Here is a 7,514-nt window from a genome sequence, read left to right as displayed (position 1 = left end):
TTAGGGCTGTTGTACATAGGGTCGCTGTGAGTCGCAAACGATTCGATGGCACATAACAACAGCAACAACAACTAGTAACAATGTCTGTTTCAAGACCAAGGTGCAATGGCATTTTCACTTGTTTCCTATGCATCTTAAAGTTGGGAGATAAATAAGGATGGCAGAAGAACTGCTGGCTGTGAGCTATGATGTTAGAGAACAGTACTGAATATCCTATGAACTGCCAAGAGAGCTGTCTTGGAGGAAGTGCCCTCAGGATGTTCCTTTCAGGCTAGAACGATGAAATTCATCCCATATCCTTTGTATACATTATCAGAAGGGGTCAGACTTTGGAAAAAGACATTATACTGGGGAAGGCGGAGGGTTAGAGAAAGGGAGAAAGACTCAACAAGTTGGATTCCCACAGTGACTCTCACTGGGGTTTCAAACAGGGCAGAGATGTGAGGAGGGTCCAGGATTGGACAAAGTACAGGACTGTTTTTCATAGGTTTTCTGAGTGATAGCCGATGTTATGGCATCTAACAACAACTTCTGTGCACTATAAAGAGTGTGGTAATCTGGTGGGGCAATTCTAGCCTCTTCTACAGGCTGGGGCACATTAATCAGAAACTGAGGCACCCATGGTTTTAAATATGCTTTCTTAGTAATCTGCAGCAAACAATTTCACCACTTCTGGGTATAATTTCACCAATTACAGATTCTTAAGGAAGTACCTTAAGTCCACTCATACCTGACTTATTGCTGAGTCCAGAGTTGAGTAATCAGGGACCTCTGGTGATGGAGTCTGCAGAGAGCTGCAGTGCTAAGCCAAAGGCTGTACCTATCTGATGTTTCAAATTCACCACCTACTCCACAGGGGAAGATAGGCATACCCTCCCACATGATTTACAGTCTCTGAAAACCCATTAGAAAGATCACTTTGAGTTGGTTCCTACTCGACACCAATGAGAGTTGAGTCCCTACCTATCTGTATAGAGTCTCTAGTCTGTAGGGATTTGAGCTGATAACTCAAAGGTTTCAACTCCACAATGAATGAGAAGAGTTATAATCAACTGACCACTGTGATCTGATTTTTTTATTTTCTCTCTTCACCATTTGTGATGTCTTAGTCCCATGTCCTCTCTGACTGTTGGTTTCATTATCCAAAACGGAAATAGCAATGTACCTATATAATTGAATTGGTAGAAAAGTTAAGTGAGATATGATGTGATGAAGAAAGTGTGCTGTCAAGGACCTCTCCAGAATACTGAAGAGCAATGATGTCAGTTTGGAGACTAAAGTTCACCTGATTTAGATCATGGTCTTTGCAATTACTTGTCATGCATCAGGATTGATGCCTTTAAGCTGTGATGCTGGAGAAGAATATTGAATATGCCGTGGACTGCTATGAAAATAAATAGGTTCATCCTAGAGAGGATGAAACCAGACTCCTCCTTGGAGACAGTATTTTGAAGTTCCATCTGACATACTTTGGGCATGTTGCAAGGAGGGCTCAGTCCTTAGAGAGGGACATCATGTTTGGGAGGGTGGAGGACAAGCACAAGAAAGGAAGACCCTTGATGAATTGGATTGACTTAGTGATTGGGGTAATGGGGTATATGTGTTGGAGTTAATAAGGTTGGCTCAGGATAGAGCAGAGTTCAGAGCTGTTGTACACAGGGTTGCTATGAGTCTTAAGTAACTTGACAGCATGTAACTACAACAACATGTCATGGTGTCACCATGTCTGACTCGTAGTAGCTGCTCTTTGTACATATTACCACCAAGATAATGACAAAAGTGCTGGTAGTTCTCTAGCATTTAATCATCACTTACTTTGTTCCTCATTATGCATGTGATCACTTTCCCTCTCCAAAACAAGTCATAAATATCATTTACACCATGGACAGGGATATAGGTGTTAGTATTTTTGTTTCTTTATTTTTAAACTTTCTTGAGTGTTTCATACCAGAAACATGAGTAAACACTATGTAAAGAGAAGGAGACCCATTTGCTCCCCAAAAGTATCAACCTCAAATTCACAAGCCTTGTACAACTATGGCATCTTCTTCTTTTTTTTAATTTAAATTACCATTTTGTGAATTAGCAAAAGATAAACTCTTCTCATTTTGTTTGTTGCTCTTGATCTGTATGGAGAGATTATTAATGCTTCATTGGCACAGCATTAGATAGTCATGTATCATAAAGTAAGAACATTCTTTCTTCCCAGTTATTCTCATTCTTTCTGATTATGTCCAAGGGGAGGGAGGCACCACAGCTTAATTGGGTTTATATACTAATCTGTAGTTCATCTTTTCACTGTGACTAAGTGTATACTGGGTTTACCAGTCAGCTGCCTCTTCTAGCCATGGTAATTTCATGCATATCAGAGCAGAGCTGTGCTCCTCTAATATTTCAAGTGAAGATTTGTTGAGGAAGGAGACCACCATATCTCTCCTCTGATGAGAGCCTACGTAGACTTGAACCTTGAACTATTTGGTTAGCAGCCAAGAGTATTAACCCTTGGCAACATTCAGGGAAGCTTCAGTGGTGTTTCCTTTGTACATATTGTCATGCTAGCTCTTATTCTGAAAAATCAGACCAGTTAGTAAAATTCTACATTAAAAAAAAGTTTAGTTTAATTAAAATGTGATATATTTTAAAAATATTTAGTAAATAATGGTCCAGTTATTAATCACATATGGCTAACATTTTCAGAGCAAGGATCCAACTGTTGCGAATTTAGTGTGGGGGAAATGGATAGCAGGTAACTTATTTTCTTTCAGACATTGCGGACTCCAAATGGCAAAGTAAGAGTGTGACTCACTCAGTGAGTGCTGGAAGGGCTGCTCTGCAGGGTGATGACTCAAGGAGCAAGCCTGACATGACTACTTTTCACTTTCCTCCTACTCTATGCTGTAGCCCCATGGGCTGCAAAGAACAAGAAAGGCGGTAGGAAGAAAATGAGCTTGGTGTAGAAACAGGAATATTCATTTCCAGATCGTCTGGAGATGGCATATGTTTTCTCAAAAGAAAAAGAAGTTCTTGTAAAAAAGAAAGACAAGTTATCATCTGAACCCAATGTCATGTGATTTTTAACTCAGCAAGCAAAATATCTGGTTAGTCAAAGCTCTTGGCTTATTCCTGGGTTTGCCTTTTTTCTTCTTGATGTAAATGAGTCACATACACTGCAATATCTATTGTAGACTCTCTCCTCTCTGTGGATTATCTATCGTGAAGTATTTTTGTCTGTCTCCTTGGTCAAGATCATCTGAATGTTTTCTTATCTGGTGACCTGGTGGATAAGGAGCTGTGTTGCCCACCCAAAAGCAGGTGGTTTGAAGCCATAAGAAACTATTTATTTACCAATAAAGTCAAGACTCTGTAAAGCATTCCAGAATGACAAAAATTGACCTTAGTCTATAATTATGTAGTGTTTATACCAATATTAAAATTTGCTTGGAATATACTGCTGTGTATCTTTTAGATACTAACTTCAACAACATCTATTGAAAGAACAATTCTATGATTTAATTCTTAGTGCTTTATTTCTATCAGGGTTAAGATTTTACATGTAGTTACTCGAATATGATTATTTGTTCAAATTCATCATCATGGAGCTGATTCTACTCAAGGCAATTTTGCAGGACAAATAGAACTAACCAAAAGAGTTTCCAGTGCTGTACACACCTGAGCAAGCTGGCTTCCACACCTTTTTCCTTTGGAGTGAGGTTTAAGGCTTTCCGGGTTGGAACTGCTGACCTTTTAGTTAGTAGCCAAAAGCTTAACCACTGAGATGCAGGGTTCATTGATTATTGATTGATTGTTATTGTTAGGTGCCACTGATTGACTACGATTCATAATGATCCTAAGATTAGCAGACCTGATGAATAACAGGCCTGCCCGGTCCTGCGTCATCCTCACCATTGTTAATATACTAAAGCCCACTGCTCCAGTCACTGTGTCAGACCGTCTTGTTGAGGGTCATCTTTTCTTTTTCTCACCCTCCAGCTTCAAGCCCAATGACCTTTTCCAAGGACTGGCCTCTTCTAACAATATGCCCAAAGTATGTGAGAGGAATTTCATCATCTTTCTCTCTAAGAACACTGGCTGCACTTTCTTCAAGACATGCTTATGGATACTTAATAATGTTTTATTTTTATTTTTTTAAGAAAAGAGTTGTTGTTATGTGCTGTCAAGCCACTTGCGACTCATAGTGAGTCTATATACAAGAGCCCTAAACCCTGCTCTACCCTAATGCCAACCCTTTTGTCTCTGACATACTTACGTCCATTACCCCAGTCACTGAATCAATCCAACTCATCGAGGGTCTTCTCTTGCACCGTCCCTCCATCTTGCAATCATGGTGTTCCTCTTTTTGGACCAGTCCCTCCTTGTAACATGTCCAAACTATGTTATAAGAAGCTTCAGAATCTTTGCCTCCAAGGAGCAGCCGGATTTCACTCTCTCTAGGTTGAGCCTGTTTGTTCTTCTAGCAGTCCATGGTATATTCAACACTCCTCTCCAGTATCACAGCTCAAAGGCATCAATTTTCTTTTAATCATCCCTAGTCATTGACCAGCTCTCTGATGTATAGCAAGCAACTGATAAGATTATAGCCTGGATCAGGTGCATCTAGTCTCAAGACCGATGTCATTGCTCTACAGCATTCTGGAAAGGTCCCTGACAGCTGACTTTACCAGTGCAATTCATCTCTTGATTTTCTGGCTGCTGATACCGAGAGTGTTGACTGTGGAGCCAAGTAAACTAAAATTATTAACTATCTCAATCTCGTTACCATCCATAATGGTGCTGTCAATTGGCCCAGTGGTTAGAATCTTTGTTTTCTTGGTATTGAACTTTGATCCATATTAAAGGCTGCAGTCCTTGCTCTTCTGCAGCAAGTACTTCAGATCCTCCTTAAAAATAAGGGACAGGGAATAGAGAGACATACTTACTTGTTATTTTGGCAGTCCTTGAATCTCAGTACTCTTCTTCAACATCGCAGCTTAAAGGCATCAAATCTTCTACTGCTTAAAAAAACAGATAAAAGTGCAAAGCCAAACAGTATTTTCCATTTAACTTTTTCTGAAAAAAAGAAAAAAAAGAGAAAAATTTCTTAACAATCCACAGTCTAAACTTCAGAGGCTTTTTAATGCTGGTTTATTACAAGATCCAAACATGTTCTTCCCATTTTGAAGTTCTTCTAGCTGAGATAAAACCTGACATTAAAGCGCTTTTAAGAGTTGGTTTTTCTCTTTAAATACCTCTAACTAGGAACTTTAAATTTAGGGAAGTGTACCTCATAAGTCATTTACCAGATCATCTATTAGTCTTCAAAATAATGCCTTATTTTTCTTCCTTAGTTATTCCTTTGATAAAAAATCTTTCAACATTAATTTGCTGGAGGAAAGACAGAATGTTTTCATCTGTACATAAAATGACTTTTGCATCAGTAAAATATTTTGGAATACATGAAATAGTGTGTTCATCTGGTAGATTGTTTGGCATGTGGCTATAAACACTCCGTCTTCTGAAGGAAATTCCTGAACTGTGTTTGTGAAGGCATTCCTGTAAGTCAGCGGTCTAAGTCATAGCTAAGCAGCCAATCTTCTAAGCAACACACACCAATTGTTTCATTAATGGGAGTTGCATGTGTTTCATATAAAACAAGGAGAATTACTCAGCTTTTATAAAAAATGGAAGCATAAAGTTGTAACTTTAATTACTGATAACTACATTCCCCAAAATGTAAAAAAAAGTTCAACAAGAAATTAAAATGAACAATCTTCATCTAAAGTCCTTCAGATGTGTCTTTTACCTGTGTGCCATTTTCACATACACCTTGCCCATGCTTGTTTTTATGAAACACTGCAGAAGTGCTAATTAGGCCGTAGGAAGGATAGATTTAATAAAATCAGTAAACTATAAGTCTCATCTCAGTTCTTTGTTGTAATGACATCGTATTGTTCCTATTATTTTTTCTACTTTTTATGTTGTTGTTGTTGTTATGTGCTGTCGAGTCATACAGACCTTATGTACAACAGCCCTAAACCCTGCTCTATCCTGTGTCAATCTTATTGTCTCTAACACACCTACCCTCATTACCTGAGTCACTAAATCAATCCATCTCATTGAGGGTATTCCTCTCTTGCACTGTTTCTCCATCCTTCCAAGGATGACGATCCTCTCTCTTCTTGCAACATGCCCAAAGTATTTTAGACGAAACTTCAGAATCCTTTCGTCCGAGGAGCCTGGTCTCATCCTCTCTAGAATGAGCCTGTTTGTTCTCCTAGCTGTTGTTGTGGTTAGGTGCTGTCGAGTCACAGACGACTCATAGCGACCCTATGAATGAAAGGCCTGAGCACTGTTCATAGAGTTTCCGGAGGCAAACCATTTGCTCAGACAGCAAGAAGTCACAGAAACCCTGGGTGGAGCCGTCCAGGAAGGACATGGCCTCCTTTTCTCCCCTCGCCCTTTGGGGCTTTAAGCCACTGCCTACCCTAAACCCTAGGCCAAGCCTCAAGGACCTCGCTCCTGGGGGGAATAGCAGTCCTGCACATCAAACACAAGCTAAAAAAAGCACTCGACCCCAAAAACTTGTCCTTACTTGTGCATGTTGACCACCATGCTCGTTCTCCTAGCTGTCCATGGTATATTTAATACTCTGCTCCAGCACCACAGCTCGAAGACATCAATTCTTCTTCTATCATCCCTAGTCATCGTCCAGTTTTCTGATGCATAGAAAGTAATTGCAAAGACTATGGCCTGGATCAGGTGCACCTTAGTCATCAGACTGACATTATTGCTCTTCAGTACTTTGGAGAAGTCTCTAATAGTAGAGTTCCCCAAAGCAATTTGTCTTTTCATTTGTTGGTTGCTGGTACCAAGAGTTGGTTGTGGAACTAAGCAGACTAAACCTGTTAACAACCTCAATCTCTTCACCGTCCATAATATTGCTGGCACTCGGCTCAGGTCCTCCTCAGTTTCAGCAAGCGGGGTTGTATCATTTGCTTAAGTCAGATTATTGATGAGTTCTCCTCCTACCCTGATGCCACATTTCTCCTCATAGACCCCTGTCTCCCGGATAATCTGTTCAACATATAGACTGAAAAGGTATGTCCCTGACATAAACCCTTTCCAATTTTGAACCATGCAATATTTTCTTGCTCTGTTTTGATTATTGCCTCCAAGCCAAGTATAGGTTTCACATAAGCACTATCAAGTGTTCTGGGATTCCCATTCTTCTCAGAGTTTGCCACTGTTTGTTGTGGTCCACACAGTGAAATGCCTTTGCATAGTCAATGAAACACACATAGACATTCCTCTGGTATTCCCTGTTTTCAGCTAAGATCTGTAGTATTAAATAGCTTGATACCCTTTTAAAAAATAAGGGGGAAGATCCAATGTGAAAAACAGTGCTTACAAACTCTATGAACTTTGTAAATAAACATATATATATGGCAAGTGACTCGATGGCACATAACAACAACAACAACATGTATATATATATACATTATATATACATACACACA

Source organism: Elephantulus edwardii, unplaced genomic scaffold (genome assembly GCF_000299155.1).
Source record: "Elephantulus edwardii isolate Elephantulus edwardi_28Jun2011 unplaced genomic scaffold, EleEdw1.0 scaffold00008, whole genome shotgun sequence".
Lineage (NCBI taxonomy): Eukaryota > Metazoa > Chordata > Mammalia > Macroscelidea > Macroscelididae > Elephantulus > Elephantulus edwardii.
This window is presented reverse-complemented; position numbering follows the sequence as displayed.